This window comes from Hipposideros armiger, unplaced genomic scaffold (genome assembly GCF_001890085.2).
Source record: "Hipposideros armiger isolate ML-2016 unplaced genomic scaffold, ASM189008v1 scaffold_117, whole genome shotgun sequence".
NCBI lineage: Eukaryota > Metazoa > Chordata > Mammalia > Chiroptera > Hipposideridae > Hipposideros > Hipposideros armiger.
The window spans coordinates 3,214,433-3,240,814 of record NW_017731467.1 but is presented as its reverse complement, the minus strand read 5'-3'; positions in this window follow the sequence as shown (position 1 = coordinate 3,240,814).

Genomic DNA, 26,382 nt, shown 5'->3' with positions numbered 1-26,382 from the left:
ACAAAACGACAGCAACTTGTCTGTTCCCCTTCCCCCAATTCCCCAGCACTGTTCCCATCCCCCCAATTCCCCAATAAAAATCTTAAAAAAAAAAAAGTACCAGAAAGCAGTGATGTGTTAAGGGGAGGAAAGATTGCAGTGGAAGATAGCAACCTATTTTTAAAAATGGGGCAGGAAGCAGAATAAAGTTATTGATGATGGTCGAAAGGTACTGCTTCTGGGCTTAGCAACTGAACCTGGTAAAGAAGATGTCACTTTCAGAAGAACAGACTAGAAGAACTGCACTATCATAATAAAAATTCATACTGTTCTTTTTAGTATTATATTGTGAAATGCACTATACAGTAACAAAAACAAAGCCCAACCAAAAAAATGTCACAAATGGCTTCTTGCATATAGAGCAATCCAATCAGGAAGACATGTGAAAGTTAGATGGCGCACAGGTAGATTGATCAGAGAGGAAATTCAAATTAGAGAGAAATGTATCAGAATTGCTAGAATATGAATGTGTAAAGTTAGAGGATTTAGGGGAAAGTATGTAGGCCTCCAAGATCTTTTATAAAAACAAATATACAGAGAGAAAGCAATCAAAAGCATAGAAGTTTTGCATTTTTGCAAACAACATCATGAAAAGACACACAAAAGTAGGACAGGATTGGAGGAATTTAACCAAATGAGATTGTGGTTTCCCTACAGGCTGCACTGTGCCTAGTCCTCCTGCCTGCCTTGGCTTCTCCCCTTTTCCACGGCATTTTACTAAGAAACCACCTGAAAGGCAGTTACGAGATACTCAAGGCACAGGGGCACTTGTTCTGGATGGTGTCATGTCACAGAAAGGTTAGAGAAACCCTCAGCAGGGGTTTGTGATGAAACACAGGGCCATGGGGAGCGGACATAAGAGGATTCAGGGCCCTGGTTGTGGGTACGGGTCACAAGTTCTGCAGTCAGCTTTGCTGCTGGGAAGATGCTCGGCCTGACAAGTGCCTGTACAGAATCCAGACCAAACCAGGAACCTGACCTCAGCATTGCCACAAGAACCCACACTAGTGTCCACAGGTATACTCTACATGTGGAGAAATGTAGGAACCACACTCATTTCTACGCAAGGGCCCCACATCAATTCGCCTTGTCACCTCTAGCCACTGGGTCCCCAGTGTTGTTTTCCCAAATAGCAGAGGGTGAGTCAAGAGTCACAGATGCTCATCCCAGCTCTCCCACTGAACTATGTGACCTCGAGGCCCCGGAGGGCTGAGTGACTTGATCAAAACTCCACAATTAATGGTGGGCCTCTTGTTAGCATTCCTGTGTGTGTGTGTGTGTGTGTGTGTGTGTGTGTGTGTGTGTGTGTGTGTGTGTGTGTGTGAGAGAGAGAGAGAGAGGGAGGGAGGGAGGGAGGGAAGGGGAGATTTCACTGAGCATGGGAAAGATTGTAGTGGAAGATAGCAACATATCATCTCAGTGGTAATATAAAATAACACTGATTTTATTTTATGCCACAAATTGATCAATAAGGAATTGTCCCCTTCTCTTTTTTTGTGTGTCAATTAAATGAACTAAGCAGGACAGGTTTATGGTTTGTGTTGTTTTGCTTACTGAACTGAGAGTCCTTCGCATTTTTTGCTCTAATGGACAAAGTCCATGATGCTGGGAAAACGAAGAGACTTTTCTAGAGCATAAATTTTGTATCCAGTATATTTGGAAACTTACAAAAGCATTGCTAAAAATGGTCAAAATGTTTTAACTGCTTTCAGCACAGCTCATCATATGCTATCACATAGCAAGGGCCAAAACAACTGGGGTTAAATGAAACACAATGATTGCTCTACTCTTCTAACAAGAGTTTCTTGAGAATCCTTAAAAGAACAGGATACTGGAGTCACACATTCTGGTAACAGGAAGCTATTGTATTTTAGCATTTACTTACTAGTGGTCCTCAAAGTGGTCAAATCACCGAGGGAGCTTTTAAGATACTCTGATGCCAGGACGCCACCCTCAACCAATTAAAGGAGTCTCCCTAGAGAATTCCAATATGCAGTCAGGTTTGAACACCACTGATGTAGACATTGCTGTCCCAATTAATATTTAAACAGTCACAGCCTGTTGGCTCCACTAATCCAGCTGCATTACCACCGGCATATAAAAGATTATTTTTTAAATACCATATGAAAAGGAAGACCACGGGGCTCTTGAGATACACATTACTCCATAATCCTTCTGAGGCATTGTTCATTCCAGTAGTCCTCCTGTGTTTTAATTCATTGCCTGTGCTTTTGTTGAACTGAAAGTGTTAATCCTTTTTCACAGACTCTAGTGCAAACCTTGATATTGAATAATCCACTGGGTTGTGTGTTTAAGATCTTTGCTTCATTAAGTCACCAGATATTCCTGGCAGCCGAAGAGTGGCAAGATGTCAACCTGAGCTTTGCTGAGCCAAAAGAATTAGCTCTTACCGTATTTCTAAAGATGGATGTGCTCTAACAGCCTGTCCATTAGCCCCAGTGGTCTAATGAATGTATGGCTTGACAGACACAATAATTGGCATAGTTCAGAGTGTAAGAGAATCAATTTGATAAATCAGAATAAGGTCAAGTGAAAGAAGAAACAAGGATTTAGTTTGCACATATTTCCACCCATGGCAACAAGGAAGATTAAATAGGAAAAAACAAGATTAGGCAGACTTGGGTAATCCATCAACGTGGGACCCCCCCCCATCTCATTAACACTAATCAATAGAAAGGTGGCTTTGCTATAAAACAGTGGCACTCAAGTTCCATAGAAGACACTGCGTATCCGAGCAATGTCTTTTTTTTTTTTCTTTAGAAGCCTGGGAATCTTATCTATTTTCACTAATCACTGGAATTTCTGGCCTTATCGCCTGATTACTACCCAATGAGATAGCTCACTTAGGATAGTCTAGGATTTTATTTCCCCATGGGTTTACCATCAACATTTGTCTCTTAAAACATCAGCCCTGACCCTAAATGTATCAGGGCTCTCTGTGTTCCCTCTGGAAACATTTATATCACTCAGGTATAATTCTTCTGATTGAAATATGTTTTGCTTCTACTCTTCAGTGAAACAATAAAAGCAGATTACAGAGGAAGCCCTTTTATTCCTACTAAAAGGACCTGCTGTGAACTACAAAAGTGAAATAGAAAAGTAAATTGCTTTAAACTAACATGAGACCTATTCCCTCACGCTGGGTCATATGAAAAGAGGCTTCCTGATGTCCCGGCCGGAACCAGGGGGAGTCTAATTCTTAACCAAGCTTGACGTGTGTCTCAGACAAGATGTTAGTCATGCTTGGCTCCATCTTCTCAGGGAATCTCTTGTTTAATTTAACGCAGTGACTTTGGATAGTGAAGGGGGAGCTGATCTTAAACCAGAGTTAGACAAAGGAATCGAAATAGGAACCTGAAATGATTTCTCCCTCTTCCGGCCTCTGACGTCACTATAATGAAGAAAAACAAATCAAACTAGGAGAACGTGACACTTTTCCTTGATAGAAGCACAGACTTGAAGGTTTAAAAAAATTGAATGGATTACAATAAGCTATTTGGAATTTTTGAAAAACATTTTTGATATATGGTAACTATTGCATGGCCTATGTAAATTCAGATTTGGCTTGGAAATATGTGCATCTAGAAAATTGATGTGTGTGCTACTGACAGAAAGGCATGGTGAGCAAAACTACAGGTTATCATGCCTGGGCAGCTAAAACGATGCAGATTATATTGGATCTTTAGTGACTCATATTTTTATTTTCCAATTCATGTTTTATGTGACTGCTATGTTCTCAGCATTACAAAGACACACAAGAGTTATACGACCACTTCTGCTTCAATTAGCTTAACTTCCAGTTGGGAAGTTCAAAACACCATTAAACAAGTTATGGACCATCAGTGGACAAAACACACGAATCTACATTTGAGGGAATTATGAATCATCGATTATAACACATTCTCTTCTGTATTACAGCAGTTTTCTATTTAATGGGGTTCAATGATAATTTAACTTTGCCTTTATTTGGAGCCTGGTCCTCATACCCTTGGGAAAATTCTCTGGGTAAATTATTCTTCATTTTATGTCGGATGAACTCAATCCAACCCAATCCACTATCCTCCAGTGGCTTTCACAGATTTTTGACCCCATTCCCAGTGAGAAATGTATTTTACATCATGATGCCATTCGTACTACAGTCATAAAACTGATACATAATTTTGATGACACTGTTATGAATTTTATAATGTATGAGGCCCCCTGATACTTTCTATTTGATTCAGTTCTATTACATTTCCTTTTTTTAAAAAATGCTGATCATGACCCACTGAATTGATTTTATAACCTACTACTAATGGTCATCCACTACAATTTAAATATCACTTGAGTCTAGATCTTTACTTTAAATGGGTCATGGATTTAAGGATCATACTCTCCTTAAATAAATGCCAATTGGTTTTCCAACGGGGCCTTTAAAAACATGAGTTGATTTTGTAAGCACCTGGAAACATAGGTCTTAGATATGTGCTTGAATCAGCCCTAACTCCACGTGTATCCTGTATTTTCAGTTTGAATGAGTCCAAAATTTGTTTTCCCAACTTCACCACCTTCTGGGCACTTCGTCTAACATCTAATATTAACACTGAAGCTCCATTAGACAAAATATATTTTGATATCTGGCTTCCACCACAGCCTTAGTGTTGTTACTTAGGGTCAACTAAAAAAAACAAAACAAACAAACAAACAAAAAAATGTGCCCACGAGCATGAACAACCCCTGCTGGCTTCCTTGTCAGGCACCACAAAGTCAAGGGCAGACCTCTTCACTACACTTCTCCACAGTAGGAAGATCTTTAAAACAGTTGGCCTTAGGCTCCTAAAATTATAGGTATCCCTGATTGAAGCTAAAATTAGACAGATAAAAGGGAAAGATAAAATAATCTGTTTTAATGCTGAAGATTGAATACATACTCAAATTAAATGCCCAAAATTCACAATGAAAAAGATACAAAATTACTTTCAGTTCAAGGGCAGTAGAAAGTCATTCTTTAAAAAAAATAGAAGTGCATTATAGATGTTCTGTGTTCTTACAGGAAAGATACGAGGTGCGATTACAAAATACAGTGAATGTTTAAATTTAAAAAAATTTATTATAGTAAGACACATTGACATTAATCTCCCTCAAAATACTCCCCTTCAAACACACTTATCCCATCGTTCTTGCCACTTTCTGAAGCAGTTCTGGAAGTCCTCTTTCATGAGGGTCTTTACTTCATCCTCCATCATGACAACGCTCTGTGTCACACATGGCTTCTGGTACGGCAATTTCTGTCAGACAAAAACATTACGGTGTGTCCTCATCCACCTTATTCACCGGATCTGGCACCATGTGACTTCTGGCTCTTCCCCAAAGTCAAAATGACTCAGGACATCAAGGCAGCCACAGCAGCACAACTAAAGACACTCACAAAAGAGGACTTTCAGAACTGATTCAAAAAGTGGCAAGTATGATGGGATAAGTGTGTTCATAGCGAGGGGGAGTATTTTGAGGGGGATTAATGGCAATGTGTCTTTTACTGTAATCATTTCTTTTAATTTAAACATTCACTGTATTTTTTTATCATACCTTGTACATCTTATCACTATTTACATAGGGGACACAATTAACCAACTGAATCAGTAATAGACTTAGATTTGTTATCATTTGTTTATAGTCTCACATCCTAGGTGGAAAATGTAAAGAAGGTTAGTATTCATTCAATCAATATTCACTGAGCACTCACTACATAGCAAACACTATCTTAGGCTCTGAGGAAACAGATGAACAAGTCAAGCATGGTCCTTGGTCATAGCGACTTGTATTTTATTGGGCAAAGGTGGCCAAAATACAACAATAAGTAAAGGAGATGACTATTAAATAATGTAAGTATATGCAGAGAATTGATATGAGGATGCTGTGTGGCTACTTACATGGATGGGTTGGGGACAGCCTCTCTGCAAAGTGACCAACAGCTGACTGACTATAAGGGGCAGTCCTGGAATAAACAGAGGAAAGCACTGCCCAGCAAGGAACAGGACCACGCAGGGACCTGGAAGGAAGCCAGTGATGCTCAGTGTGGTGGGCAGGGAGGACCCTGCCAGGTGACAACAAGGAGGAGTCAGGGACCAAATCATGTCTGGGTTTTCTTTTACATATTAGGGAATGCCTTTGTTGTGTTTCAGGCAAACCTGACTCATGCTTTTAAAAGACCCCTCTGATTGCCGTGTGGATAGTGAACCTCAGGAAAACAAGAGTGTTTGCAGGGAGACCAATGAGAAAGCTACTTTGGTAGTCAAGAGAGAGATGGCATTCACTTAGACTAGGGTGAGAGTGGCAATAGCTTTATGACTTGGTGATAATGGATGATGTAGCTGGTCTGAGGATAAAGATAAAATGATGCTATATAAAGCATGATGTCCGCAGCATGTCCTTATATAAATGCATCAAGACTGAGGCAGAAAACGCACACAGGGATAGAGATGTCACCTCTCATTCCCATGTACATTTTCAAGATGCAAACGATTGAAAGCCAGGCGTTACCTCCACGCTGAGAGTCTCAGACACCACCACTGTTCTCGGGATCCTTGTTAAATGTGGGCACCATATGTATGATTCAGGATAAGAATCTTTCGTGAAAGAGACTTGGTTCCATAAAGAACCCACTCACCACAACAGAATAAGAAATTAAAATGCTATGAAGAAACTGGAAAAACTAAGAAAAATAGTAATAGTAGTAGTAGTAATAATAATAATATTAATAGTAACAACCAAGAAACGTTTCTAGAAAGTCAAAAAAGGGATGAGAAAGACGGTAATACATCAAAAAACGTATCCAAACACCGTGGTCAAACCTCCTCCCAACCAGCATGCCGCACATCAATCTATGACCTCCACAGCTCGGATGGTCCTGTGTGAAAAAGGCCCCACGGATCATCTGGCCCTCCCAAATATTTGAGGAATCGAATAGATTTGGACAGAGCCTTACATAAAAGAAATCTTTGCCTTTATCCTCACAAAGAGCTTTATTGGCTATTCGAATTCCACACTAATCACAGCATTAAAATCATCTAATTTCAAAAGTGTCTTGGAATATGTATCTGCCATCCACCTCTCTCCAAGGATTTATGCTCTGGAAATTTCTATCCGTGAACTTCTTTTGTTAGTCAATATGTTGAGCTATACCTTGCTGTTATCAATGAAAATACATTCAGAATTAAATGTTCGCAGTTGGAGGGTTTAAAAGAACCTTAAGTTAAAAAAATTAAGTAACCTTAGGTTATTTTAGAAGCCATTCCTTAGATTATGTTTAAGTTTCATTACTGAGTCAAATAAATCATCTCAATTCTCTCCCCTTCTAGACTCTCAATTTTATAGTCTGAAACTTGTCTTCCTTAAGGCGTATGCTTCATTTTGCCCTTACTTTGGCCGGCTGCCTTTTACCTTCACAGAAACAGGAATTAATTTTAATCAGAATTTCTCCTTTACAGGCTTCCATAATGTCAACATTGTAGTAATGTAGCTTTTGATTCCCAGAAGGAACGTAATTAAGGTTCCTTAGGCCATGACGTACATAATTTCCTTCAAATAGGCTTTTATAAAAGGCAAAATATTTTGTCCTTTTTTTTTTTTTTTCAGAACTCACTTGATTGAACTGTATAAATACTTTCAGGTCTAACGCCATTCATATAACCACATATTTCATTTTCACTTCAGTCTGATTCATTGTTCTTGGCTAGTTCCTAGAACTAATATCAAAACTGTTGAAGAAAGGCTTCTAACACCAAAAACAGCCTCTGGTTCTCCTCAGCTATGCTGTGATTATCTCAACCAGTGACTCTGTGAGATGGCGCAGCCATCGCAGAGCATCCCTCATACAGCATCAGCCCTGAGGTTGAATAACCCGGTCTTTTCTAATTGGTCCCACTTTAATAAGGATTATTTAGGCAGATATTGTAACTATGATTTTTAAATTGTTTTTTGTATGCTATTAACATCTATCTATTTCTTTCCACAGGTTCACTGGTTTCATAAACAACAATCTGTTCCTCCCATTTACACTTTCTCACTTTTCAGTAAATACTGCACTGAGTTTTAAAAGTAGGTTAAATTCAATGTCAATCTCTTCAGCCAGTTGTTGCAATAACAGAGTTGAAATGACAAAAAATAAAATTCGGAAATCCTATTGCAGGATTGTTTTAATTTTCTGAGCCTAAACAGGGTGATCTGTATATACATATAAAAGAAATGTACCATGTTTTTCATTTGTTTATTTGTTCCATATTAGAATAAAATATGGAGTTGGGGGGAGCAACAACTTGACATAAGCGGTATACATGGATGTAGTTTTGTATTTCCCTATAGCAAAGAGGTTGGTAAACTGCATTCCTTTGGACCAAAAAATTATAATTTTATTGAAATACAGCCAACTCATTCATTCATTTGCTGTACAAGGGCAGATTTAGTAGTTGCCACAGAGACCATATGGCCTACAGAGGCAAAAATATTTGCTATCGGGCCCTTTACAGAAGAAATTTGCCCAAACCTGCTATAGCACTGTTAATTAAACAAGGAGGCCATTGGACTGAGGTCACTCCAATGCCCTGGTGGCTGGTGTAAGCAAACCAAAATCTAAGCCTGTTAATGCCTCCAGGTTACAAAATCAAAACGCTAAGGACAACCAATCACAAATGGCCAACCAGGCTTAAAGCTGTAGTCAATAAAATAATTTCCTTTCTTGGCTTCCACACTTTTTCTATGGAAGTCTTTCCCCTGGCTCCTGTCAACAGAGCACTCCTAACCACTTCCAGACTGACAGTGCCCCATTCGAATGGATAAATGCTTCAATAAACACTTAAATTTTTTATATGCCTCAGTTTATCTCTTAACAGCACATTATTACTGGTAGTTATTGTCATGGCCTGTGTGGGTGCTCAAAACCATTTATTGGGTTGTTGGAAAAGTCATGATGCATTTTTGCAACGAAAAACATAGAAAAAATATGTTATGACTTTTCCAACAACCCAGTAATAAAGCATCTTAATTATATAAAGCTTTATTAAGGCGAAAGCCACCTGGGATGTTTCCCTCTCCATCTCCTGACTTGCTCTCCATCCTTACCCAACTCTGAGCCCTAGGAGCTGACCTTTATGGATACAACAGCCATAGGCTCCTTCACCCCATGGTTTCCTGTTGGATCCTGGAGTCATCGATGGGAGATCACAGGGTGGGACCTGGCATGTGCTTTCATGTATTTCCTCCCCAAGGTGCGTTCCTGCTTGGCAGCTGTTGAGTTGACTGTACCTCTCCGTGCTCCTGTCTGGCAGACCTCTCTAAAGTTACAGCCACTTTTTCTGGTACCTACTTCCTCCTCTGGCCCCCTAGGACCTAGCATAAGGTCTGGCAGCTCTAGTTTGCACAGGGGAACTTCATCCTTCTTTGTCATGCCCCACCCTCATATGTAAATATAGCCTCTGCTAACGTCTCATTGGTTACGCCATTGGAGCAGGCCTTTTCCTACAAGGACTGACAGATTTATAGAGTAACCCTCCAAAGCATGTCCCCAACTAGATATGGGTTTAAATGCTAAATGTTTCCATTACTAACTGTGACTTCAAGCAATTGTTTTACCTCGCTAAGCCTTCTCTGAAAACTGAGAATAACAACATCAACTGCAAAGAGGTGCTAAGACAATTCAATGGAACGTTGATAAATTGCTGAACACAATGCCTGACCCTCAGGAAGTCCTCGATAATGGCAACTGTTATTGCTTTTAGTTTTGAGCATCTATCATGTTCTCACAACAAGAAACAAATGTGTCAAGAATTAAGTCAAGAATGCATAGGAACGTTAGTATTATTTTCATAACTTTATGGTCAATTCCACCACATTATTCTCTCCAAGTTCTTTGTTTCCTATTAATACAGTGTGTATGTTAGATGGCTGGCTCTCAGCCTGAGGCCATTTTGCCTCCCCTCCTCTGGCAATGTCTGGAGACATTTTTATTGTAACAATCTGGGACGGAGGGGGGCTGTGCTACAGGCACATATCCAGTGGGGAGAGGTCAGGGAAAGCTGCTAACCATAGTACAATGCACAAAACAGTTTCCCAAAACAAAGAATTTTTAGTCTAAAGTGTCAACAAGGCCAAGGTTAAGAAACCGTGTGTTAGAGGATGATGTGGGGCTAACTTTTTGGGAGGTTCAGGGGAGGAAGGCGTCCAGCCAAATGTATATGCTGCACACCCTCCAATTTAGAGTGGATATTCATGCCATGAAGGGGGTGAAGAAATGTGTTCTAATATTTGAATACAAACAAGAAAGATTTTTCATAAATAGGCAAATCCCTAAAAAAAAATAATAATAAAGCAAATAAGAGTCTTTTAAATTTCACCATCCACTAAATAGGAAAGTGAACAAACAGTACCAACACCCATTTCAATCATGTAAACATGGAGGAGAGCAAGTAAGCACATTGCTCATCATCACAAAAATGAATCACAATGCAAGTGACCTGCCTCAATGACCCATTTTATCTTCTTCCCCACCCCCACCCCATTCCCAGTGGCCTCTTCCCCTAAATCCTAAACACAGTGATGCATGTTTGCTGAGCTACATCCCTGCCCGCTTTGCCCCACAATTTCACACACTACAGATCCACAAATGAACAGGCCCTTTAACAGTCAGTCAAAATAGCGTTTTTATTTAGGATTTTTTTGTTTGATTTCTGTTTTGGTTTGGTTTAGATTTGGGGGAAAAGCAGAGGGATATTCCCCTTCCTACTTTTTGTGTTACATCTGTCAGTGTTAGTACCTAAACAGTGTCTGAGCGAATTCCTAGTCATTCAACTCTTTCAGCTTTTATTCAGTCATCCATCCTCACATGCCCACCCAGGCTCCTAACACACATACATACGTCACAGGACTCAGAACCTACAGGAAGGAGACCACAGGGGTCTAAACTGGAAAACAAATAGGCTGCAAACAGCAAGATTCCATGCTGACCTCAAAATCCCTGCTTCCTTCTGAAGATTAAGCCTTTCTTATTGGGTCGAGCTTGACTGCCGCCCTTCTTTCCTGGGAAGGCATTTTCTCCCTCTGTCCTTCATGCAATGAGTGGGCAGTGCCCTGCAGATGTGCCCACACATGTCTGCATCCAAGGTGTTCAGCTCAAGCAAGCCCCTAGCTATTTCATTGGACAGGTAATCAAAACCATTAGCTCCAACACTTCCTGATGTACAGAAATTAGGGAATAGACCAACTCTTTGCCCACCAAACTCCTTATTAACTCCAGTTCTTTTCAAATAATCACGATCCAAATATTTAATTCTGCAAAAATTAACACTAGACTAGAAAGCTCCCAAGTGAACACAGTCAATGGAAACTATGGCATATACTCAGGGAAATAATTATCCAGGTGATTTTGCAGGTAAGTGCCTTTATGGAAGCGGATACTTATTATGCAACTTTAGGAAAAAAATACAATAAAACCCTATTATGAGATACCTTCCTATATTACTAATCCAATTATACTGTGGGACAAAATTGTATTTCTGTGTTAAAATGAAATATACTTTACCTCTCCTCCTATGATATAGGAAGTATATCGAGTTATTTTCCTTGGTAAAAGTGACTTAATGGTGATGAATCACAGATGGCGACCTTAAAATTAATTCCTGATATATTGCATTACTTTTAAATATGTGAAATACAAGCAAAAACCTATTTTTCTGTATTGAAAAACTCCTATTTTCTATTACTGTGTTAATGCGCAGAGCAAGGGCCGTTCGTGTATTATAATTACATCTTTTTCTCTCTCGATTCAGCAGAGGATATGCTAAATTTTAGAAGCTCAAACAGAAAAACCTTTGAATAGGTTTTGAACTGCAAAGATGAAATGCAGAAGTGAATATACAAAGAAGCAATACTCAGGGTCGTTCCTGGGTTTTGTCTCCTGGGAGTCACTTCCAATGGCACCAGGAAGATTTGTATAAAGCAGTACATCGCACACAACAGCAGGGAGACTGTCTGTGATCATGGAATCTTGGAGATAGTGTGCTGCCAAGGTTCAAAGAACGCAGAAAGAGGATTGCACAATGGCTTATGTTCTCAGAAAGAAGGCTCTGCTACGTATAAATGTGGATTGAGGAGAAAAGCGGCATTGCAGCAATTTTATGAAACTGGACAGTGTTTAGTAAACTGAGGCCATGTTCTTCTGAGGGTCAGCTAATGTGACTCCAAACCCCATTCTGCTCAGTGAAACATGTGTGTGAATAAGTTACATTTTGTAACTTATTTTGTATAAATGTTCTTCGCAGCATGATTCGTGTTCTTTCAAGGAGATACTTTATTGAATAGGGTTTTCAACTTCACATGTTCACATTCTTGAAAGACTAATGGATCCTTCATTAAAGAGATCACAGCTTTTCAGGTGTCATGCTTGAAGGCACACAATGAATTGGTCATTAAGGAAATTCAGCCACGCAGAAAGGACAGAACAACTGGTAGACTCTTCTAATGACTCATACAACATTGGCAGAGCCTCTTTTTAAAAAGCAGGCTGGTTTATAGTTGCAGAACAAGCATTAATTTTTCATACATAACAACAAGGTGAAAGAATCCACCACCTCAGGAGCCAGGGTCGACCTTCTGGAAAAAGTTTGTATACTGATGTTTTTCGTCAAAACAGATCTAGTCACACATTACTGTTGCCCCAATTCTATTTCTTCTGGCCCTGAAATGCTATGCTCCTTAGACATAAGTCAAAGTAATCAACCTTAGGTAACTAACCACTTTCGCACCAGATCGTATGCCTTCAAAGGGGCACATCTTTAAGAGTATTACAACATTTTTAAATAAAAATGCATTTTGCACTTACTTAAATGGCTTCCTGTGGGTTTGTTTACCTTTGGCTGAGTTAGTTTTGATTTTCTTACTCATAATCAAAGACACCTGACTTGCCCATTGTGTCCAGTTAATCAGACCTTACCCTGAAACCCTTAAGAAATGAGTAGCGCTGTATTCCTTCATCGGAGATTGTATAAACATTTGAACTCAAGATTACTCTGCACCTGGTAGATAAGAATCGAGGAGGAAGCCCAGTCTCCGGCAGCAATTTCACAATCCCTTTCCCTGCCCATTGCTACTGTCATAGGGGAACAGATTCTGGAAGAGGCTGTTGCTTCAAGGATAAGCTGACAATTTGCTAAGCCTGTGTAAAAGCACTCGGGTAACTATTAATTTTGAGATTTTTTTTTCACCTTGTGGTGCTTCAAGGCCAAATGAGCCTTCAAGGAGGTCATAGGAACATAAGAACCTAAGAAATGCCATAATAGGTCAAATTAATGAGCCAGTTAGTCTGAAATGCTTTCTCTGAGAGTGGCAACAAGGCACATTTTGTGCATGTTGTCATTTCAAAATACTTCAAGCTATAAGCAGGAATATTTCTTAGACCAGGTATCTATTTCAAATATCTAGGGTTCCCTTTCTCAATGTGTAGTGTATCTTTACCCATAAATTCACTTAAACCCATCTGATGATATTTCAATCATGTATTACTTTTTGTATAATGAGCTCTATAAATCTGATACCTTTCATTTGACCTAACCTACCCACTTCACATTTCCAAGGATTTCCTGACTGAAGTAAGATGGGACTTGGGAGGCTAGAAGCTGTGATTGTGTGCACTCTAATTGAAGTCTTCATATTGAGTTGTTTAAATCCTCCCAAACAAGTGGTTACTGATTGTCCATCTACAACTCCTAGGACTATTTTGCCCACATTTTATTGCCCAGGGTCAATAAGTACCTTCTTATAGTCTACTTAAATATTTTCTGTTGGTTACCCTATTTTCTTGCTTGTACCAGGAAGAGCAAATGATCAGGATTCTTCTCACAAAAAGTAAATAAATAAATAAGCATTTTTTTCTCAGGGCTTAACAGGAACTTGACTGCCAAGGATGCAGGGCACACAGCCCACATGGGTCCGTGAGCAGCTGGGCCTGTGGAGATGTATTTTTAATTGACAACAAAAAAATTAGCAATCCAAAAGCTCATTGAAAAAGCAAGAATAAGGAACAAAGCGTTGTATGCTTTTCTCCACAAGAGTAACATACTTTGGTACAAGATCTGTTACATATTTCCCATAAAGGAAAACACAAAACAAAATTACAGTTTATGAGCTTGAAAGGAATCAAGTGCTTGATATAAAAAGGAAAGGAGGGCCAGCCATGTCTTGAGTTGCAGAAAAGTTCACATTATGGTGTCTCAGCTCATGTTAAACTGTCTTGTATCTTGCCTCATTCCTATAATAATTTTTGGTTGGTCTAGAAAAGAATGGCTCAATCTTACAGCCCAAAAGAACCTGAAAGATTTTTTTTTCTTGTTTTATATTGTAGATAAAGAAATGAGCCCAGAGAGTTTAAATGGCTCTCTTGCAGCCACACAGCTGTTACATACAAATGTGACAGCCACCACCCAACCATGGAGAGCAGGGCTGTTTCTAATACTTCGGTGTAGATGGGGTCTGCTTTCTTGGAACCACCTAAGGTCACTACCAGGATAATGTCTTCATTTGAACAAGGCTTTGTTTTCTTTTAAACTCACACAACACATGCACTTCTTTAGTGAGTAATTAAAAAGAAAAAGGCAAGTCAAATGCACCTAAATCCTACCTTCATTTCTCAACCTACCAAGTAATCCAATAAATTATTTACTTTAGGATTACTTGGGTTACACAGCATTCTCTGTATACTGTATGAGATGTCTTTGATTCCAAGCTTGTTTTAAATAAATAGTTCTATCAAAATAGAATGGCCTTAACTTTCAGCCCTGGGAATAAACAAATAGTCTCAATCAATGACGCTGAGACAACCATTTAACATTTTTCAAGAGGCTAAGAAAAGAAATATTTTCATGCCTACAACATTAAGTCAGAAATAGCCTTTGGCACATATTTAGCTTGGTCTTTTCAAAGGTTGTGGGAAAATATGGGGAAAAATATAAGCGAAATTAGCAAGGCTACCATGACAACAAGCAAGTACTCAGAGGCAGAGTATAAACTCTAAAAATCTCAGAGGGAAGGAAAGGGGGGTCCCTAAGACAGTTCATTAGGGAAGAGGCATCCAGCATAAAGAGAATTATTGCTAAATGGACAGATACTGGAACAGATATTTATTGTAATGGATTTCCTGTGGTGAGAAATTTTATCAAAAGGGCCCTGTTACTGAGGAGAGACCATTTGCTTGAAATTATGTGTTTTTTGCTATATTGAACTCAATGTAGAAATATATGTCCTACATTTTTATTTCAGCAGGCTGTCATTTGATTATGCTTAATGGACACAAGAAGTTGCATGTTTAGGAGAAAGAAAAAAATATATGTGGAGAAGTTTTTTTAACTGAGTTTGCCAAAGTGGCTGAGTCAGGACCCAGGAGTGGACACCCAGACTCCCAGTGCTCTTTCTATCTAGCATGATTCTTTTTCAATTTAATTTCCAGGCCTTAAATACTTGTATTCTTTCTTTCAATCAACAAATATTTACAGCCAATTACTGTAAATGGTAAATGTACTGGTCTTCTATATGCAGTTGGAAATACAGGCTTGAACAGGAAAGAGAGCATACATCATATACTAGTTGAAGAAGAGAAATAAACAAGTAAACCAATATATAAACAATATAGACAGGAGGAACAACAAGTACAAAAGCCTGACTCAGGAAAGAGTTTGGTATGTGTAAAGAACAAAGGAGGCGAGTCTGCCCAGGACACAGTCAGCCAAAGGAAGTGCACTTGGCGACGATATTTAAGGTAGGATTCATATCATTGTGGAAATGCAGTGGTAATTTCCCATTCTTGTCTCCAACCATCTAGTTTTCATACATGTGTCAGAATGATCTGAAAACATAACCTCCCACCTACATTATAAGAGTAGAGATAATAGATTATCTATTCACAATGAATATTGAAGACAAAACTGATAAGACATAATGATGGCTTGAATGTGGATATAAAGGAAAGGGAGCAGTAACAATTCCTAAATTCTTGGCCCAAAATAGTGAGTGCATGTTGGTGCCATTTACTGAGATGGGCAAGACTGAGAGAACAGATCCAACAGAAAACTGCCTATAGACATATTAACTTTGGGGTATCCATTAGACATCCAAACAATAACAATATGGTCAAGTAGACAGTTAAATGCGCAGTCCATACCAAAGCTCATGGTAAAAGTCAGAGCTGGTATATAAACATGGATGTCATAAATCTATAGATGGCACAAAGCAATGGGCCCCAATGCAGTCACCTGACGTGCAGAGAAGAAACAGAACCCACATCCTAGCCTGAAGTCACTTCAATATAGAAATGGAGAGTGGAAGTGTCAACATGGAACCTGAAAAGAAGATATCACAAGGAGAGAATGAAAATAAGGTTAATGTGTGTCACAGAAAACCAAGAAAGGAAAGTATTTTCAGAAACACAGAGTGATCAGCTAAGTCAGATATTGCTGAGAGGTTCACTAAGAAGAAGACAGAGAAGTGTATGTTGGATTTGGCAACTGGAAAGTGACTGTGATATTTAAGAATAGGTTCCCTGAAGTGACAGGGATGACAACAGCTGTAAGGGGACTAGATTATGAATGAGAAGTGCAGAAGGAAAAGCAGTGAGTCTAGGTAAACAGTATTCAACAAGGAAGCAGAGTTTTGCTCTACAAGGAAATAGAAAAAAACTGGGCACCTCCTTAAAGGAAATAGGAAAAAAATAAAAATAAAAAAACTGGGCACCTACTGGAATCAAACAGAGAGTCAAAGGATGAAATTTGAAAACATTAAATTGCCAAAAAAATTTTAAAAGACTCAGAGGAAGTAATTGTGATCAAATTTATTTCACCTCCCAGTCTCCTTTTAAACTCTATTCAGGGATCACTTTCTTCTCCTTCCTGGATGAAAATTTAGGCAATCCCATGACCTCTCTAATAACTCTTAGTAAGTCCATACTCCTACCTTAAGTCACTAAAGATGATCTCAGCTTTGGTAATTAGAATGTCCGGTACCACATAAGAGTGAAAGCCTCCAATTTCATTCAAAGAAAAGACAAGTAAATTATGGTTTTATGGAAAATTTACAGACACAGGTCTAACCTTAAATCCAATGATGTCCATAGAATTAACACCCTGTGAATTTCCTGGGTGACATAAGAAATGTTGTGAGAGGGCTGCCCGAGTGGTGCATTGGTTAAGAGCTGGTTTGGGACACCAGAGGACCCCAGTTCAGATCCCACATATGAGGGCCAGTGACACTGCCCTCCACAGCTAAGATGCTAAATGGCAGCTCAACCTGGAGCTGGGCTGCCATGAGTCGCCGGCGTTGGCAGGTGGGTTGCCATGGGCTACCATGTGTAGCAAGCAGCCAGCGTGAGCAGCCGTCCAGAAGCCAACTGATCTGCCTCTCCCAGGAAGAGCGCAATGATGGTGCCAACTTGGGCCAGTGAAGCAACGTCCTCCACAACTAGACTGAAGAACAAAACGACAGCAACTTGTCTGTTCCCCTTCCCCCAATTCCCCAGCACTGTTCCCTTCCCCCAATCCCCCAATAAAAAAAAAAGAAATGTTGTAAGACATCAGAAACCTGGCAGTGTGATAGATGCCCCTTGATCTCTCCCCCTGAAGTTACAAGTTGAACAGTCATAATTCAACAAAGAATCCCCTGAGCAACACAGAAACATGTCGGAGAGATCCGTGCATCAAAAAACATCTGAAGGTGGACAAATTGGGGTGGACAGAGGAGGAGGGGAGGGAGAAATGTAGAGACGGGGCTGAGGACATGACCCAGAGCTCACTGTGGCCCCAGGAGAGGGGAGGATTCAGGCTGCAGGTGCACTCTCTGTGGCCCCGAGCAATCCTGCCTGTGAGATCAGCATATAATACGGTTGAACCCAGCGATTGGGGCAGAGACCTCAGGGCAAAGACCGAATACAAGAGTGTAACAGCTGTGGTCTAACATCCCTCACTGCCAGGCAGGAAACAAAGCCATGGAGCCTGGCTGCCTTCCCACACCCTCCCAGAGCTCACCTCCCCTGCGTGCTCCCAGTGTTAGCAACAGACCCCAGAAGAAACGGTAGCAGTTTCAGGTTAAAGAGCAGAATATCTACACACGGAGAACTGGAGAGACAGTTCCTGAGCAGAGGAGCTCAATTCCAGTGACAAAGGAGGAGCTACAGGGGCGAGGCAGCTACGATCTGGCAGTTGCCATTACTCCGAGGAGAATAAAGCCACAAACACAGCAGCCACCTCTCCCAGCACACCTTGCCTCCACCTTTCCCAGTGGAGCCGCCCAGGGCTGCTGAGGCACACAGCTCTGCATCTGTCTACAGGGGCAGCATGGGATTTCAGGGGCTCAGAACCTCATTGCCCAGCACATCCTCCCATGGGCGTGGTGCCCTGAGACCAGGGCAACCTGCTCACAGAGGAGAAGCTAATCTCCCCAGAGAATCTTCCACAGCAAGAAGCCAGAACAGGGCAAGGGAGAATAAAACTTCAGCGCTACCTACTGGAAAACAACACAAAATCCTATTCGTATCAACCTGCTGCAGAATTCATTTCCGGAGACACCCAGGAAGAGAAATAATCCATCAATTACCATGAACAACCAAGGTAACAAGGCAGCTCAGAAAGAAATTGAAAAATATCCAGGAAGTAAACTTAAAGACTTGGAAATATGTGACTTAAATGGCAGGCAATTCAAGATTGCAGTTCTGAAAAAACTCAATGAGATGCAAGAAAACAGATAGAAAATTTAATGAACTGAGTGAACTCAGAAACAAAATCAACGAACAAAATGAATATTTTACCAAAAGAGAGTGAAATTTTAAAAAAGAACCAAACAGAAATTCTGGAGCTGAATAACTAAATGAAAGGGATGAAGAACGAAATAGTGAGCCTAGGGAATAGAGCTGACCAGATGGAGGAAAGAATTAGTGATATCGAAGAGAGAAGTCTGGAAATAACACAGATAGAAGAGACAGATTTGAGAGTTAAAAGAAATGGAAGAACTCTACAAGAATTACCCGACTCCACCAGAAAGAGCACTATAATAATAATGGGTATATCAGAAGAAAAGAGGAGGAAGGGCACAGAGCCTATTCGAAAAAACAGTCAACGAGAACTTCCCAAACCTAGGGAAAGAACTGGATCCTCAAATCCAAAGAGAAAACAGAACACCTAATTACCTCAATCCTAAAAGGCCTTCTCCAAAGCACATTATATCGAAACTGTCAAAAATTAATGACAAATAATTCTCAAGGCATCCAGGGAAAAGACAGTAACCTATAAAGGAAATCCCATTAGATTATTCATCAGATTTTCAGCAGAAACTACAAGTTACAAGGGAGTGGAATCAAATATTCAAAATACTGAAAGAGAGAAATTACTAGCCAAGAATAATATATCCAGCCAAGTTGTCCTTTAGATAGAAAGCAGTAATAAAGACATTTCCAGATATACAGAAGCTTAGGGAACTTTGCACAACAAGGCCTGCATTACAGGAAATACTGAAGAAGGTTATTTTACCTGAAACAAACAAACAAACAAACAAATAAAAACAAAAGGATACAAAACTATGAGTAAGATTACTAATAGACAGAAGCAGGAAATGGCTACCCCTACACAAAATAGGGCACTACACACTACACATAACCTAAATGGTAAAGGAGATAGAAACATTAAAAAAAGAAAAGAAGACAATTTGCTACTGCAACTCAGAAATGAACTCACAGCATAAATACAGATAATTTGTGACAACAAAAACACAAAAGGGGATGGGGTAAATGTGTGAATTTACAAAGGGGAATGAAGATAAGATGCCTACAGGGGGAAAAGGACTACTGTATATATAAAACTTTCTTTTACAAAAACTTAATGGTAACCACTCAAATAAATAAGTAAATAAATCCAGAACTGAGACACATAATATAAGAAAGGAGGGGAACAAAAAAATCCTAGAATACAACCAAACTAAAATAACACAGAAACACAAAGACAAAGAAACAATGGAGACACTGAGCTACCAGAAAACAAAAGATAAAATGGCTGTAGAAAATCCTTGTAGATCAATAATCACCATAATATAAATAGACTGAACTCATCAATAAAAAGACAAAGAGTAGCAGATTGAATAAAAAAACAAACTCCAATCATATGCTGCCCTCAATACGTGCATCTCAGCTGCAAGGATAACTACAGACTCAAAGTGAAAGGGTGGAAAGTGATTCTCCAAGCAAATAGCATCCAGAGAAAAGCAGGTGTAGTCATACTTATACCTGATGAAAGAGACTTCAGTATAAAAAAAGTAACAAGAGACAAAGATGGACATTTCATAATGATAAAGGGGACAATACAACAAGAAGACATAACACATCAATATACATGCTCCCAATCAGAGAGCACCAAAATATACAAAGCAACTACTAACAGAACTAGAGGGAGAAACTGACAAAAACACAATTAGAGTAGGGGACCTAAATACCCCATTGACAGCTATGGATAGATCATCCAAGCAGAATACCAATAAGGAAATATCAGCCTAAGTGACACGTTAGACCAAATGGACATAATTGACATTTACGGAGCCTTTCATGCTAGAACACCAGACTATACATTTTTTCATAGTGTACATGGAACATTCTCAAGGATAGACCATATATTGAGACAGAAAACTAGTCTCGGCAAATTTAAGAAGATTGAAATCATACCAAGCATATCCTCTTACTACAATGCTTTGAAATTGGAGATCAGCTCCCCCAAAAAAGTGGGAAAAACCATAAATACATGGAGATTAAGCAACATGCTACCAAAGAATGTCTGGGTCAAAAAATAAATAAAAGGAGAAATCAAAAGATACATGGAACAAATGAGAATGAAAACACATTGAATCAAAATTATTGGGATGCTAGTAAAGCAAGTATTAAGAGGGAAATTTACATCATTACAGGCCTATCTCAAGAAGCAAGAAAATCTTAACAGCAAGGTTGCTGGTTCAACTCCCACATGAAAATAAGAAGAAGAAGAAGAAGAAGAAGAAGAAGAAGAAGAAGAAGAAGAAGAAGCAGCAGCAGCAGCAGCAGAAGAAAAACCCCAAATAAAAAAATCTAACATTACATCTTCAAGAACTAGAACAAGATGAACAAATAAAATTCAAAGTCAGCAGAAGGAAGGAAATTATAAAAATTAGAGCAGGATTAAATGAAATAGAGAACAAGACAATAGAAAAAAATAATGCAACAAAGAGCTTGTTCTTTGAAAAGATTAACAAAATTGACAAATCCCTGGCTAAACTCACTAAGGAAAAAAGAGAAAAGATACAAATAAACAAAATCAGAAATGAAAAAGAACTCACGACAGATACCACAGAAATACACAGGATCATACAAGAATACTATAAAGGGCTATATGCCACCAAATTCAATAACCTAAAAAAAATGGTCAAGTTCTTAGAAATAATAACCTTCCTAGATTGAAGACTTAGGAAATCTAAATAGGCCAGTTGGCAGTGAGGAAATTGAAACAATCATCCAAAAACTCCCCAAAAGCTAAAATCCAGGACCAGATGGCTTCGCTAGTGAATTCTACCAAACATTCAAAGATAATTTAATACCTGTCCTCTTCAAACTCTTCCAAAAAAAACAGAAGAAGTGGCAATATTTCCTAACTCATTTTATGAGGCCAACATTACCCTGATACCAAAACCAGGTAAAGATAACATACACACACAAGAAGAAAACTACAGACCAATATCTCTGATGAATACAGATGCAAAAATCCTAAACAAAATACTAGCAAATCAAATACATCAACACATTAAAAAGATTATATATCACAATCAAATGGGGTTCATTTCAGGGGCACAAGGATGGTTCACCATATGCAAATCGATCAATGTGATATACTGCATAAACAAAATAAAGGATTAAAATCATATGATCATATCAATAGACATAGAAAAAGCATTCAACAAGATACAACACCCATTTGTGATTAAAACAATAAAGTGGGTATACAAGGAAAGTACCTCAACATAATAAAATCCATATATGACAAACCCTCAGCTAATAAATATCATCTTAGTGGTGAAATACTGAAAGCTTTTCCTCTAAGATCAGAAACAAGACAGGGTTGCCCCCTCTCACCACTGTCATTCAACATAGTATTGGAAGTCTGAGCCAGAGCAATCAAGCAAGGGAAAGAAATAAAAAGCATCCAAATTGGGAATGAAGAAGTTAAATTGTCACTTTTTTCAGATGACATAATTCTTTATATAGAAAACCCCAAGACTCCATCAAAAAGACTATTAGAAACAATAAACAAATACAGTAGTTTCAGAATACAAAAATCAATGTACAAAAATCCGCTGCGTTCCTACATACTAACAATGAAAATTCAGGAGAAAAAAAAAAGAAAAACCAATCCCTGTTGCAATTGTAACAAAAAGAATGAAATGCCTAGGAATAAACTTAACAAAGCATGTGAAGGACCTCTACACTGAAAACTATAAGACATTATTAAAAGAAATTGAAGAAGACACACAAAAAAATGGAAAGATAGTTCGTGCTCATGGATTGGAAGAATCAACAAAGTTAAAATGGTCATAATACCCAATGCAATTATACAAATTTAATGCAATCCCCATAAAAATGCCAATGGCATCTTTAAATAAATAGAACAAAAAAAATCATCAGATTTGGACGGACTCATGAAAGACATCAAATAGCCAGAGCAATCCTGACAAAAAAGAACGAGGCTAGAGGTATCACACTCCCTGACTTCAATTTATACTACAAAGTGACAATAACCAAAATAGCATGGTACTGGCAGAAAAACAGACACACAGTCCAATGGAATAGAATTGAGAGCCCAGAAATAAACCCACATATATATGGACAGATAATTTTCAACAAAGGAACCAAAAACATACAATGAAGAAAAGAAAGCCTCTTCAGTACATGGTGTTGGGAAAATTGGAAAGCCACATGCAAAAGAATGAAACTAGACTACTATCTGTTCCCATATACCAAAAGTACCTCAAAATGGATAAAAAACCTAAACATAGGCTTGAAACAATAAACTGCATAGAAGAAAACATAGGTAAAATTTATTGACCTTGGGTTCACAGATGATTTTATGAATTTGACCTCAAAGCCAAGGGAAGTAAAAGCAAAAAATAACAAATGGGACTATATCAAATTCAAAAGCTTCTACACAGCAAACAAAACCATCAGTAAAACAAAGAAGCAACCAACCGAATGGAAGAAGATATTCATGAGCAACACCTCCAATAAAGGGTTTTTATGCCAAATATATATAAAGAACTTGTACAACTCAACCACAAAAAACAGACAATCCAATTTAAAAAAGGGGGAAAGGATCTGAACAGACCCTTCTCCTAAGAAGACATACAAATGACCAATAGATATATGAAAAAATGTTCAACTTGCCTAGCTATTAGGGAAATGCAAATCAAAACCACAGTGAGATACCATCTCACACCTGTTAGAATGGCTATCATCAACAAGGCAAGTAGTAACAAGTGTTGAAGAGGCTGTGGAGGAAAAGGCACCCTCATACACTGCTGGTGGGAATGCAGATTGGTGCAGCCACTATGGAAAAGAGTATGGAGGTTCCTCAAGAATTAAGAATAGAATTACTATATGACCCAGCAATCCCTCTTCTGGGTATCTACCCAGAAAATCTAAAAAGATTTATCTATTTATCTGTAAAGATATATGTAGCCCTATGTTCACTGCAGCATTATTCAGGGTGGACAAGACATGGAAACAACCAAAGTGTCCTTCAGTAGATGGTTGGATAAAGAAGATGTGGTACATATACACAATGAAATATTACTTTGCCATAAGAAAAAATGAAATACTGCCATTTGCGACATTGTGGATGGATCTTGAGATTATCAAGCTAAGTGAAATATGTCAGACAGAATTATAACCCACATATGAGTGAAGCCTCAATTTTGAGAACCATATCATTTCACTCATATGTGGGATATAAAACTGAAAGCAATAAAGGAACAAGACAAACAAACAAAACCTCACAGACACAGGCAGCAGTTTAGTGGATACCAGAGGGTAAGGTGGGGGTTGACAGAGGAGGGTAAAGGGGATCAAATATATGGTGATGGAAGGAGAACTGACTCTGGGTGGTGAACACACAATGCAGTACTTACAAGTAGATGAATTATACACTTGAAAGCTCTATAATTTTACTAACCAATGTCACCCCAATAAATTTAATTTTTTTTAAATGTTGGGAAATAAACTGAGTTCATTCTCTCTTTCTCGCTCACCTCTCCTCCCACGGTGGGCTGCTCTCACTCATCTTTTCTGGGTTTGGAGGGAAGGAAGGAGGAGACAGAAACAGAGATAAGGAGATCAGGGAGGGCTTACACGACCAGCGCAGTTGTAAGCTTGCTTTGTGCTCTTTGGCTCGACAGATGTTTAAAAAAGTTGTCTCCCCTGTGGGACTTTTTCTTTGGTTTCTTGGTGACCCACAACACTTGTGGCCTCTCACCTGCATTTCCCTGACCAGGTGAATGTGCTGTAGTCTAACCGTTCCGGAATCTCTCCTCAGTCCAGCTCCAGCGTCTTCGCTGAAGCCTTTACAATCCTCTGAAGATTCTCAGAGAAGGTCAAAGCAAATCAACAGTGATACCAGAGCAGCCTTTCTCCCTTAAGACCCTCAACAAACTCACAGAAAACAGACCCTGGGAATATAGTTAGATTTTCAGCAGCAGCTATTTTTCTTCGCTTTGGTTTTCTGAACCATCACATGTCTGCCTGTTAAGGTTTTCAGTATCAGGTTGTACATCCAGGGTCATTAAGACTTTTCGCTCTCCCAGTGGAGTCAAGGGATTTGTAATAGATATGTATGATATTGGGGGGAAATGGAGCGGCGGATTGGGGGAGGGGAGTTGTCACTTCGAGGGGTAAAAAGTATAACTATTGCACTCTGTTGTACAGCTGAAATTAATTCTTAAAAAATGTGTATTTCATAATAAAAAATAATTTAAAAAAAAAGACTTTACGCTCTCCCAATATTCTCTTTAATGTCTTCTCACACATCTGAGACAACAGGCGGTGGAGGAAGGAAGGAGACTCCTCTCAGATGGTCTGCTGTCTTCACAGAAATCTTCTCCAAATTTGCTTTGTAACTTTTTATACTCACAGTGTGAGTATAGCATTTAAGGGTCATGTAATCACTTTTCTAAAACTCCTTTGGAAATTCTGCACATTGTTTAGCACCTACTCTGGCATGCCGCATTTGTTTGATTGAGCGACTCAGCTGAAATTGCAAGTTTGAATCTTACTGCAGATTTTTTTAAACACAGAATAACCTAAAGCAAGCTCATTGGTTGATGAGTATGATCAAGAGGGAAAATCATCCAAAATGATCCAAGAGATCATCCAAATGATCAAACGAGTAGCTATCGAAGAAACGTTCCTGGAATAGGAGAGGGGGTGGGATCAACAGTGCTAGAGGAAGGGTGTAATTACGTGAACCTCAAGTACAACCTCAGGTAATCAGTGTTTCCAATGAAAAGTTTTCAAAATTTAAATATGTAATTTAACCTCATTTTTATAGCCACGAAGCAAATGCTGATGCTTGTGTCTGTATAAACTAGTTATCAGTCACATTTTACTGTCTTTATGTTAACATTAGAATAACAAGCTTCCAAGTACTTTAAAGATAATATAAGCATTTAATGTTTTAAAACAATTTTATAATGCTTCATTTTACTGATAAATATTTTAAAGCTTCACAAAATCTACCAAGTTATATCAGAAAAACAAAATTGGTACAAGCCAATCTGTTATCTAAAATTTAAAATCCAAAAAACTCTAAAAAACTTCAGGGTCTTTCATATTTTTGGTGGAAAATATATGCCCTGAACTGCAAATAGGGCACTTATGGTCTCTATTTCTCTTACTTATTATTAACCTTCATATATTTTCTGGGATAATAATGTTTGGTCATGGGGTTTGTCTCAGCCCCTGCTGAAAGTATTGCAGAATGTATAGTATATGTACAATATTACCTTGCTAAAATTAAGGGGTGAATGGAATTCTTAAGTATTTTTGGCCCCAAAAGTTTCAGATGAGATTCTCAACCTTTAGTATCAACTATACAACTACGTAAGCATTTAAGTAAATCCAAATTTATGGACTTCAGTACCAAGTGGAAGAAGAAGTGCAAAGATGCTTTTCATAACCTTGTCTTACCTATGTCACCGATGCATGCAAAGACCCCCAAGGAGCAAATTAAAGCAAGATATAGTGCACTCTATCCAGGAAAG